Source organism: Moschus berezovskii, chromosome 1, assembly GCF_049115385.1.
Source record: "Moschus berezovskii isolate FMDL1 chromosome 1, NW_MosBer_1.0, whole genome shotgun sequence".
Lineage (NCBI taxonomy): Eukaryota > Metazoa > Chordata > Mammalia > Artiodactyla > Moschidae > Moschus > Moschus berezovskii.
The window spans coordinates 81,037,165-81,048,668 of record NC_142460.1 but is presented as its reverse complement, the minus strand read 5'-3'; the positions used below and the strand labels follow the sequence as shown (position 1 = coordinate 81,048,668).

Sequence of the window (11,504 nt, the reverse complement as noted above, 5' to 3'; positions counted from 1 at the left end):
AGTCCCGCCTCCGTCGCCGGGTCATTTAAGTTTATCACAAATAAATAAATAAAGAAGGAAATAGAAATGCGTAGAAAGTAAAAGCAGTCGGGAGGGGGGGCGTGGAGGAAAAGGAGGAGGGGGGCGGAGGAGTAGACAACCAAACATGATTGTGTGTGTGTTGACCAATCACGACTCACCCCAGTCCAGTCTGACGGGCTCTCTCAACCAATTGCCTCCTAACTCTCGGATCACTGAACAACGAAATATGACTGACCTCTCCAGAGTGGGCGAAGGTGCGGCAGAGGGTGGGAAGTGGGAAGACTCTCGACCAGTCATCTGTTAACAGTTCTCTGAGCGAAGTTTCCATGATCCAATGGGTGTCTGGGATAGCGGATTGGGCCTCTCCTAGTCCAATCGAAGCTGGTAGAGATGAGGGAAGAGGCAGATGGGGTGGGGACAGGTGAAGGGGAGGAGGAAGAGTGTATTTTGTTTATGGGCGGCAACCTCACGAGGGGCGTCCCATCCTTATTGGCTCATTGAAGCGAAGAGTGGCATGAGAGCAACCCAATAGTAGGAAAAGACAGAGGGTTCGAGACGTGAGGCGCCCAATGTGGGCCTTCTGCCGAAGAAGTAGGGGCGGGGGGAAGTTTAGGAGTTGAGGAAAGAAGATTAAAGAGCGCGAGGAGGTAACGCCAAAAACTCTAATTTGTTGTGAGGCGGGCGGGAGGGGTGTGTGCGTGCCGTGGGGGACTGGGCGTCTGCGAGGCGCTCGGAGTAGGGGGCGGCGGGACGGGGAAGGAGGGGCGCGGGGTGGGGTTGGGGGAGCGAGTTAGAGCGGCGAGCCCGCGGGCCGTTGGTCCGCAGAGCGCGCGCCCCTTCCCCCGGGCGCCCCGCCTCGCTCCCCCGTCTCTGGGCGCCCCTCCTCGCGCCGGGCTGCGGCGGCGGCCTCGCCCGACCCCGCGCGGAGGGAGGGAGCGCGGGAGGGTCCCGGGTCCTAGGAGCGGGCGGGGCGTCCCGCAGCTGGAAACGAGTCTTCTGCCTTCTTCTCTCTATTCCCCGCGCCTGGAGTTGCCGCTTCCAAGAAGAGGAGCTGAGGGGGACTAGCCTGGGCTCAGGAGCTACTAGAGGCGCCCGCTTGTCTTCCGCCCCCTCCCTCCTCGCCCTCCCCCGCTTGCCGTGGCTCTGGCGGTCTCTGGAGCGTCTTCTGAGAACTGGGGGGCGGGAGGGGTCCTGGCCCCAGAGCCGCTGGACGCCCCTCCAGACGCCCGAGCTACCGGCCGCCGCCTGCTTCGCTGCTACGACTCTAGAGGAGGGGGCTTGGGAAGGGAAGACACTCCTTTCCTTCTTTCTCTCCTCCTGTGGGCCCCCGTGGAAACATTAAAAAGAAAAAGAAAAAAAATGCTTACGGTTTTCCGTAGCCGAGAGAAATAGTTGGAAGCTTTTTGAAAGTTTGAAAGAAATGCACTATTTTACATTGTTTAATGCATTACTATCCGTGTGGCATTCTGCTCTTTTCCCACCACCCACCCCACGCCCCGCCCCTCTTGAAGCTGTTATCCTTTTTAAGGATGCTGAAGAGGCAGGAGCCAGGGATTTTCTAAAAGTTCTATTGATAAACACACTTGCACAAACATATGCTAGGCACACAAACTATAAACATTAGCGGAAAACACAATATGGCGTACAGCTATCCTACCTAGCACGGTAATCCGCTGATCTCTTAAGGCAGCCCAGTTGAATGGGGTCAGTAGCAGGATGACAGTTCGCCAATAAAAATTTGAATGAAACAGGAAGTAATTTGGAAGCAGCCGGTGGATTAAGTACTGAAAATCAGCATTGGCCCAAGATAAGTTGAATTTGTTAATGTTCTAGACATGTGAAAATTGTCTCAGCTGCTTCTTAGCATTAGAAAAACCGAAATGTTGCTCAAGTGGAGTTTTCTTATCCTGTGGTCATGTGTAAATTTCAGCCAAGAAAATGAACAGAGACCAATGTTTTCAAGCAAACTCTGTTCTGAAGTTACTGTTCTTGTTGGTATTGAAAGTTTTAAAACATGAATTGTAATGACTGTTTTGTAAAAAAAAAATTCTCCAGCTTTACACATTAAATAATCAGTTATGATTGTGCATGCGTGCAACAAATTCATAAATGGCTTACTTTCCTATCTGTTGCTCCTAATACCATACACCCTTAGCTATCACTTGGGAATAGTTAAAATAAACCCTTCCACCCCACCACACCGCCACGTATAAATTTGATCAGTCCAATTTTGACTTAAGTCCTGCATTTATCTTGTTTGTAGGAAAGAACCACAGCAACAATTTACATTATTTCTTTAAATGCCCTTGTTGCTCTTTGTCATTCTTAATCAGAGTGTATCAAAGTTGATGCACGTACAGTACATGGGAATACCATTCACTGTGTCTTCTTGGGAGTAGTCTTGAGAAATTTTGAAGTTGTCTTTGAAGAACTGCTGCTGTTACTCATTGTTTAGCTGTCAAGGCTTAAGAATACATGGTGCTCAAATAAACAGATGAGAAGAAAAAAAAGTTTTCTAGAAATATAATCACCTGCTCAGTGAGTTTAGCAGTTGGGTATTTTTGGCTTTGTAAAATCAGATCTCATAGATCAGGGGAATAAAGGCCATTTGCTAACGAAGATCAGGTGACAAGTTAGCTGGCTACAGCCTCCAAAGCAATATGGCCTTTCATGGTGAGATCCCAGTTTTAACAGACTGAAGAAAGAAGTTTAAAAATTGTCAGATTTTATCCACTTTTAGGAAGAAGTTTTTGTGCTTACCTGTTTAGTTCATTTATAGTGCTAGTATTTTAAAATTGCTACTATACCAAGAAAATATATAGTTAATGTGTATACTAACTACTAGCAAGTGGCTACTGAAAGTCTATGAGTTTAAATGGATTACTAGAGGAAAGAACAATTTACATGTGAGGGTTATAATTTTGGTGTGTGTGTATGGAGGGAGGAAGAGGGGCGTTGTTCAGAACTACTAGTTTATGTGATGCCAGTGTCAGAAGTGGTCAGCAAGTTTTTGAGGTTCACAAATATCCAGCTATTCTTGTTGTCAAATTAATATAACTTTGACTACTCCATATAGAAATAAAGTCCAAGGGGAGGGGGAACATTTTAAATGAATTACTTTTATCTCAGTAGTCAGTCTTCAGGGACTTCCTTGGTGGCTCAGACGGTAAAGAATCTGCCTGCAATGTAGGAGACCGAAAAGTTCAATCCTTTGGTCAGGAAGATCCCCTGTAGAAGGGACTGGCTACCTACTCTAGTAGTCTTGCCTGGAGAATTCCTTGGACAGAGGATCCTGGTGGGCTATAGTCCATGGGGTCACAAAGAGCTGGACACGACTGAGCCACTGACAGGCACAGAGTCAGTCTTTAGGAGACTTTCCAACCAAATTGGAATTCCCAGAAGAAAATTAGGTCATTTCAGAAGATTAATAAAAGATACAACTAAGTTCCTGTTCAGTACACTTCAGTCACTCAGTCGTGTCCGACTCTTTGCGACCCCATGAATCACAGCACGCCAGGCCTCCCTGTCCATCACCAACTCCCGGAGTTCACTCAAACTCATGTCCATCAAGTCAGTGATGCCATTCAGCCATCTCATTCTCTGTCGTCCCCTTCTCCTCCCGCCCCCAATCTTTCCCAGCATCAGAGTCTTTTCCAGTGAGTCAACTCTTTGCATGAGGTGGCCAAAGTATTGAAGTTCCTGTAGAAGGATCTAAAATTTATAAATGAATTACAACTTATTCCAGATATTTTTGATTAAGTGGTAAGAAGAGATTCTTCAAAACTTTTGGAATATAGAAGTGTAGCTTAACGGGCTCTAACTTATTCTCTGAAATAATTTGTTTCTGAAATGGATATATAAATTCATCTCACTGTTCTGGACACTGTTCTAGACACTTGGGATGTAACAGTGAACAAGAGAAAAAAATTCTCTGCCCCTGTGGAGTTTTCATTGTAATGTTGCATACACATCATGTATTTAGTTTTCTAGAAGAAGGATTTTTTGGATGAAAATTTAAAACCTAGCTATTTTCCCGTTTCAAGGATCAGGGAGGTGTTCATCGGCTGCCAATGATAAGAAAGGAAGACCTTACAGTACTTTATTGCTGAATTGTACCTTTTGTTATTGTCATGAAACATTCTCCATACATTTCAGTAGATCTTTTTAACAGATAGGGTTTTATTTTTAAGCATGCCTTTGAAATAAATAAAATATTACTTTATATTAAAAAAAATCTGTGTCTTGGAATTTACTCTGAAATTCCTACGGAGCTTTTGTCGGCAAATTATGGTAAAACATAATCTAGAATATCTTAATTTTTTAGTTAGACTTTGTTATAAGAATATGTCTGAAAAATCAAGTGCCTAAGTCATTTTTTCAGTTGTGGTTTTTATCAAGAGAAGATGGAAATTTGTTGTAATTAATTTATAGGTGACTTTAAAGAGAGAAAAAGAGAGAGGCCTGTAAAAAAAATGCTTTGTTATTTAAACCTTTCTTTCAAATTACAAAAGCATTTGATTGGCACTTCTCTGATTTAATAGCCCATTTGTAATTCAAGAGGAACATTACAGAAGATCTTAGCATTTCTTTAATCATTTAGTCTGTAGGTGTAAAAATCCTAGGTTTCTAATTGAAGGAAACTTGGTGCCTGGTTAAGGGAGTAGATTTAGCAGTTTGTTACTTCAAGTAGTGGGTGTCTCACTTTTCCAAAACCTAGTTCACATTTCTCAAATAACAAGTTCTGATTTTCTTATTTTTCTCTAACACAGTGAATTTTATTTTGTTAGTCAAATATGAGTTCACACAATCCTACCTCCAGTTCTTCCATCCCCTGCTGTGAAGGGCTTGAATTTCTATACCTACACTAGATCTCTATGCTAATTTGTAGCAGTAATCAACTCTTCCAGAAAGAGTATATGTTAATACACTTTAGAGAACTTTGAGAGTGCCTGTGGCTATTTGAATACAGACCTGGCAGAATCTGAAAGCTATCAATAGGAAGATTTAGGACAAAAAGCAGAGAGTGTAACTAATAGAGCCCATTGTTTCAGCTGAAATCTTTTTTAGAAAGCAAAGAATGGTTGATAGAATGTTAAAAATTAAGAACTTTTTAAAATTCTAGTAAAGATAGTTGATCAATGTGTATTTATGTGCATATAAGTATATATGTGATCAGTTTTTGAATAAAGGTTTATTTCAGTACTGGATAATAATTCTAGTCCTCCCTTGTGGTAGGCATTCAAAGTTCCCAGGTGATTTTGTTGAACACACTTTTTTAAGTACCAAAACTTTGCCCTGAGCAACAACGTAGTAAATTTTGTATTAATTTTGGCTTAAATTTTATTTTTGTAACTTTTTTGCTTTGTTTAGGCCATGCAGTGCACATGGCCTGTGGGATTTTATGTCTTAGTTCCCTGACCAGGGATCAAACCTGTACAGTGGAAGCAAGGAGTCTTTACCACTGAACTGCCAGGGAAGTCCCAAGGAAGTTTTTCAAAGCGTGATTACTAAGCAGCACATAAAATGAATGAAATCTGAAGTGAAGAGTTGTTCTAACCCTGGATTGACATAAGATAGTTGCGAGTTTGAAAAAGAGATATTTCATAGAGTGAAAGAAAAAATCTTGACATCTGACAAATTTCAACAGTAATAAAATAATGACTAATTCTATTAATCATATTTTTAAGGTAAGTGCAAGTATGTGTACAGTGCATTTTAAGTCAAAATTTGGGGTGTTATTGGCTAGACACAGTCATTTCTTTGCCAGAGATTCTAGGCTGTGTAAAGGCTAACCATCTGTCAAGTGATAGAGACAAAGAAAGGTTTAATATACTAGCCTAAAATCCCCACAAACTTGTTTTGAATTGTATTGTCATTTTGTTTTGGCCTTCATACTCTGTGTTGAGTATGCACTGGGTCAGTCACCCCACTTTGTTTTATGAACAAACTATTCAAGGTCTAGATAAGGTTATTGTCACAGCTGATGTGATCTCGAGGCAGGATAAAATATGTTTTGATTTTGCTTCAGTGTAATGATCAAAAGCTCACAAGTGGGCCACCCATTGGCAGTTATACAAGTGACTTCAAGCACACTTATTTTCACCCACCCATTCTGAATTTTGGGTGTCTTAATTCTTTTGCTTTATGTATTGAAGCTTCATATTTCAAACCCTTTCCTGAGCTATTGGGGGGGATGGGGAGAGTAGCAACAGGAATCCAGATTGCATGTTTTAGGTGCAATATGGTGAGATGTGAAATTGAAACAGCAGATTGGTGAGAAACTTTAGTTTCAAACAAATATAAACTCGTTTGTTTAGTGAAGTCATACACAAAACAGTAGTCTCTATTGACAGGGCAACTTTTTTTTTTTTTCGTAACTTCCACATCATGAAGTCACCATTGTTCTTTGGGCTAGCAGTCTGTTTCTGAGGTATCATGTAAGAAAAAGAAGCCCTAATATTGCTGATTGTAATGATATACTTAGATATGCCAGGCCGAGGAATTATTTATAGCAGTCCTAATTATATCAATAAAAATAGCAATATTAATACTGTGAGTGTCAAAATCCATTCTTGACAGTATGAGGTAAACAGAACTATAGTCAAACAAAGCAGGCAGCCTGTCTCTACTGTCAGCTCGTGAATATACACTTCAGGAAAAATACACACACAGTTTGGAGAATTAAGTAGACTGCTTTAATCTCTTTTTCAATTACTTTTGACCTTTTTTTTAATAAAATGTTTTCTTTTAAATAATATTAAACAATTATTTTCAATTCAAACAATATTAAAAAAAACTTGGATTTTTAGTTTTGAAATTATTGGCAACCATTTTCTTACTGATCTTTGTTTCTAGAGACTTATTTACTTATATATAACAGTGCTTTATAAATTATCAGAAATTCATTTTCTTTGTACTACCACTTTGGGGATACAAATTAACATCACAAAAGGAGCCTCAGACAATTTACTAAACGAAACAAACCCCATCACTACTATTCATGTACACACAACCAGTAAATCTTTGACTTCCTTTAGGCATTAAAAATATTTCTTACATGGTTTTGATTTAAGAAAGGGTATAAGTTTTCTTTGTAATTGATATAACTTCTAGTCAGTTTTTTCAGGTTTATGTTATTTTAAATTTATTTTCCAGGAATATAAAATCAAGTGAAAAGTCATTAAGTCCAATGGTTTTTAACTTGAGGGGACAACATCTAACTTATTGGCTAATCCCTCATATATTCATTAAATTCTCTTTTTTACTGCACTTTGTCAAAAATTTCAAATGTAGAGTTTGGAAAGATTGTTGTAGATCTCGTGCTGCAACTAACTAGTTGTATGATCTTAGGCATGTTACATGATCTGTTTGAATCTCTACCTTCGCTTCCTTCATCTTCAGGGTCTCTTTCTGTTCTGTGAGTGTGTTTTTTTGATACTTGAATCTTCTTCAGGTAATGTGACATGATGTGATGTGCAGAGGTGCACAGGAAAGAGTATATGTAAAATATTTGTTTTTGCCTTTTACTTTCAGCCCTGGATAAAAGTTTCACTTTAATGATACTTGCTTTTAAATATAGTATAATAGTATAAGTGTAAGAGCCACAATATTAAGTACTGATAATCTTTTATAGTTGGTGACTATAATAAGTCTATTAGTTTACATAAATTTTTACCAGCTCACCTTGACTCAAGTAGATATATTGGTAATGTAATTTATAAACATGATTCTTTGCATTTCACTCTGCATAAATTGCTTAAGTGGAGAAAGGTAAAAACAGAATGAATTATCTCAGAGTCATTTTCTAATTCTGTAAAATATATGGATAGATAGATATATTTGAAGAAAGAAGAGTAACTTGGGTTTTGTGCTATTTTAAAGCTAACCATAAATAAACTGAGTAATGATGGGCCATTGCCATATAGACCTTTTAAAACTGGTAATTCTTAACTGCTACATTTGATTTTTGATTCTACATTGCACCCACCCAGGGATAGATTTACACAGGAAGGTCAGTAAGATAGACTAAGGAAGTTGACTATTTTGATGAAGAACTTGTGTTTGAAAAGACTTTGCAACTATTCTGCTGTCACATACAGAAACAAATTGCACATGATTTTTGTGTGCCTACTTGTAGGTATTTGTTTAATGATGACCTTAAAGTTTTCATTTAGAATTTCATTCTCAGTTTCTTTTTGATTGACTCATACTCCTTTGGCTAGTCTTAGTGTTAATGAGAGACTCAAAACCATCAAACCCTTTACCTGTTCACAAATGGAAGCAGCTATCTGGAGAAAGCTATATAATCCTTGGTTCGTCTTCTCATACACCTATTCATAACTCTTGACATTCTTGGTACTGCTCTTAACATTTTATAAATTACCTTATAGACAGAGTATACAATAAACTCAACAATTTATTAGGCAATGCTAAACATTTTGCCAACCAAGGTCCATCTAGTCAAGGCTATGGTTTTTCCCGTGGTCATGTATGGATGTGAGAGTTGGACTGTGAAGAAAGCTGATTGCTGAAGAATTGATGCTTTTGAACTGTGGTGCTGGAGAAGACTCTTGAGGGTCCCTTGGACTGCAAGGAGATCTAACCAGTCCATTCTGGAGGAGATCAATCCTGGGTGTTCATTGGAAGGACTGATGCTAAAGCTGAAATTCCAATACTTTAGCCACCTCATGCGCAGAGTTGACTCACTGGAAAAGAGTCTGATGCTAGGAGGGATTGGGGGTGGGAGGAGATGGGGACGACAGAGAATGAGATGGCTGGATGGCATCACCGACTCGATGGACATGAGTTTGAGTGAACTCCGGGAGTTGGTGATGGACAGGGAGGCCTGGCGTGCTGTGATTCATGGGGTCGCAAAGAGTCAGACACGACTAAGCAACTGAACTGAACTGAACTGAAGCTATTTGGGGGGGCTTCCCCAGTAGCTCAGCAGTAAAGAATCCACCTACAGTGCAGGAGACACAGGAGATATGGATTCAGTCCTGGGTTGGGAAGATCTCTTGGAGGATGGCATGGCAACCCACTCTAGTATTCTTGCCTGGAGAATCCCCTGGACAGATAGGAGCCTGGCGGGCTACATAGGGTTGCACAGATTTGGACACAACTGAAGCGAATGAACATCCAAGCTATTGGGGAGAAATGAAAAAATTTAAATCAACCATAGTGCAGAAAAGGTGCTATGAGTACTTCAGTGCATGCAAATAAGGGGGAAAAACAAGAGATATTTAGAAAGGAGGCTTATTTTAGAATAGAAGTTAACTGAAACCCAGCCCATGTACTGAGGAATTAATGTAGACCCTTTCCTAACGGCATTGGTACCAAAAATACTAGCAAGCTTATTGATTGTAAGCATAGTGAGACGAAAACAAAATACATTCTGTTCTTGTACTAAACACTGATAACAATAACAACTACAGTAGCCAACATTTATGAGCACTTACTCTGTACCAGACATTGGTTATTTCTGCATTTTTTGAGAGAGACACTGTTATTATGTCATTTTTAAAGATAAACTAAAGCTCAGGAAGGTTAAGTAACTTCTTAAAAGTCACAGAGCTAGGATATAACAGCTGGAAATGCAAACTCAAGTCCAACTCCAGAAAATCTAAGGTCTTAATCACCCCTCATTATGCCCGTTCTGGGACCATTTTCACTGAATACCTGCCCTGATTAGTACTGGTAATTTTATTTCAAGAAAGACATAGTGGATTTGGAGAAGGTTCCAGAGAAGGGCACAATGTGAAAGAGCTGTAAGTGGGAGGAATGTTTGATGTTTTAAAGTTTGTTTTTGTCAGTCTAGAAGTACAGATCCTGAGAGGGAGTTTGAAGGTTTTAGCAGTGGATGGACTGGGTGGCTGCTGCCTGATTTGTTTGGATGCAGCATTGGAACTGGGTAACATTAAAGTAGATGGAAGAAAATGAGTAGGATCAGGTCAAAGGACACTGGGACTCCTGGGAAGGCAGAGGTCAAAAAGGAGACCTAAATCGAACAGGTTGAGGAACCAAGAACTGGTATCATACAGAGAAATAAGGTTGAGGCAGAATAGAAACAATATGTTGAAAACTTTGGTAAATCCTACTGACTTTGGAAGGCACCAATGTTTTTGTTGTTTGAACCCCTATATTTGTTTCAGAACCAACAACTGGCTTAAATAGGGGCCACCTAGAGTTTGGGATACAAAGGCTGCTATGGTTTTGGCACAAAAAGCATGATCATCAATACTAACTTAAAATTAGCAAGTAAATTTAGATCCATTACCAAGAAATACAATTTAGCACAAAAGCCTATATGGTAGATCTGAGAATAGCTGTCATTTATTGAGTACCTACCATGTGCCACTCAATTCTGAAATCACTATTTCTGAAGGGTATTTATAGTACACATTGTTGTCTGCTGTCCAGTTTTTAAATATAAGAAAACACCTGTTAGCTTTGCTGAGGATTTGATGAGTAAAAAAATTAAATTATAGCCTAATTTTACTTCATTTCATTTTAAAATTTAGCTTATGATGTCTCCTCTTCCCATATTCATGGAGCCTGACTCTAGCAGACCTAAGGTGGGATAGAGTCTAGAGTCCTCTAAGTAACAGTAACTTTTCCTTCATTTGTTGCTATACCAAAAGGAAGGTTGTTTTATTTGATAGGATGAATGCATTTCTATTGGAATAATAGGTTCAAATGATCAGTGCAGGCAAAGTTACTATATGTAAGTTTGGATTATATTTATGATTGCCTGCATAAGTTAATGAAAAGGGAATTATATAAACTTGTAAAGTGATTTTTTTTTACTTTAAAGTAATTTTAATGACATCAAACCAAATACAGATAGGTATACCTGAATGCATACTCATACCCTTTTTCTACTAGGTTCTGGGGACTTCAGAAGTTTTTAAGAGGTAATATTCATTGTTGAGCTATATTACATATATATGGTGGGGCAGACTCAATGAGTAATGGAAGAGCTACACTATCACTTAATGTTTCTTTAGTTTTCCTTATGACAATATCTCTGATATTTTCTTCAGACTCTCATTTCTAGTGCATCAAGAAATATGCTACAATATACATTTGTATGTCTCTAAACAATATACTGTGAAGTTAGAAAGATAATCAACATTCAGTTTATGTGTGACATCTTTCCCCTTCAAGTTTATTGTCGTTGCTACTGTTTTGTTCTTGTTCTTTTGATATCCTGTAGTACCTAGTCTTTTTAACAACTATGTTGTTTGCATCTTACTTTCCCTTTATATATCTGACCCTTTGAAAATTCAGCCTCTCAGTAATCTTTCTTCTAGCAAAGATTTGAGAACAAGGCAATATTATGATGAAGGGGTGATTTGAGCTGAAAAATGAACAGGATTTCAGACCTTTCTGATTCAGGTATTTCAGCGGTTGTTATAAAGTGAATTGCCAGAGTGTATAAAACCCCAAAATAAATGGTTGGTCTTTTTCTGTAATTTCATGTT

General features: G+C 39.1%; 1 protein-coding gene across 3 annotated transcripts in view; it reads left to right on the top strand.

Annotated features, from left to right (window-relative positions):
- Positions 1-587: 587 nt before the first annotated feature.
- The window catches only part of ZBTB20 (zinc finger and BTB domain containing 20), an 891,891-nt gene continuing 880,974 nt past the window's right edge, over positions 588-11,504 (top strand). For 2 of the 3 annotated variants that reach the window (XM_055429282.2, XM_055429604.2), the window contains exon 1: positions 588-668. The gene's annotated coding sequence lies outside the window, so the exon portion shown is untranslated. The remainder of the gene's footprint in view (positions 669-11,504) is intronic. The other variant, XM_088837148.1, reaches the window with a different exon arrangement.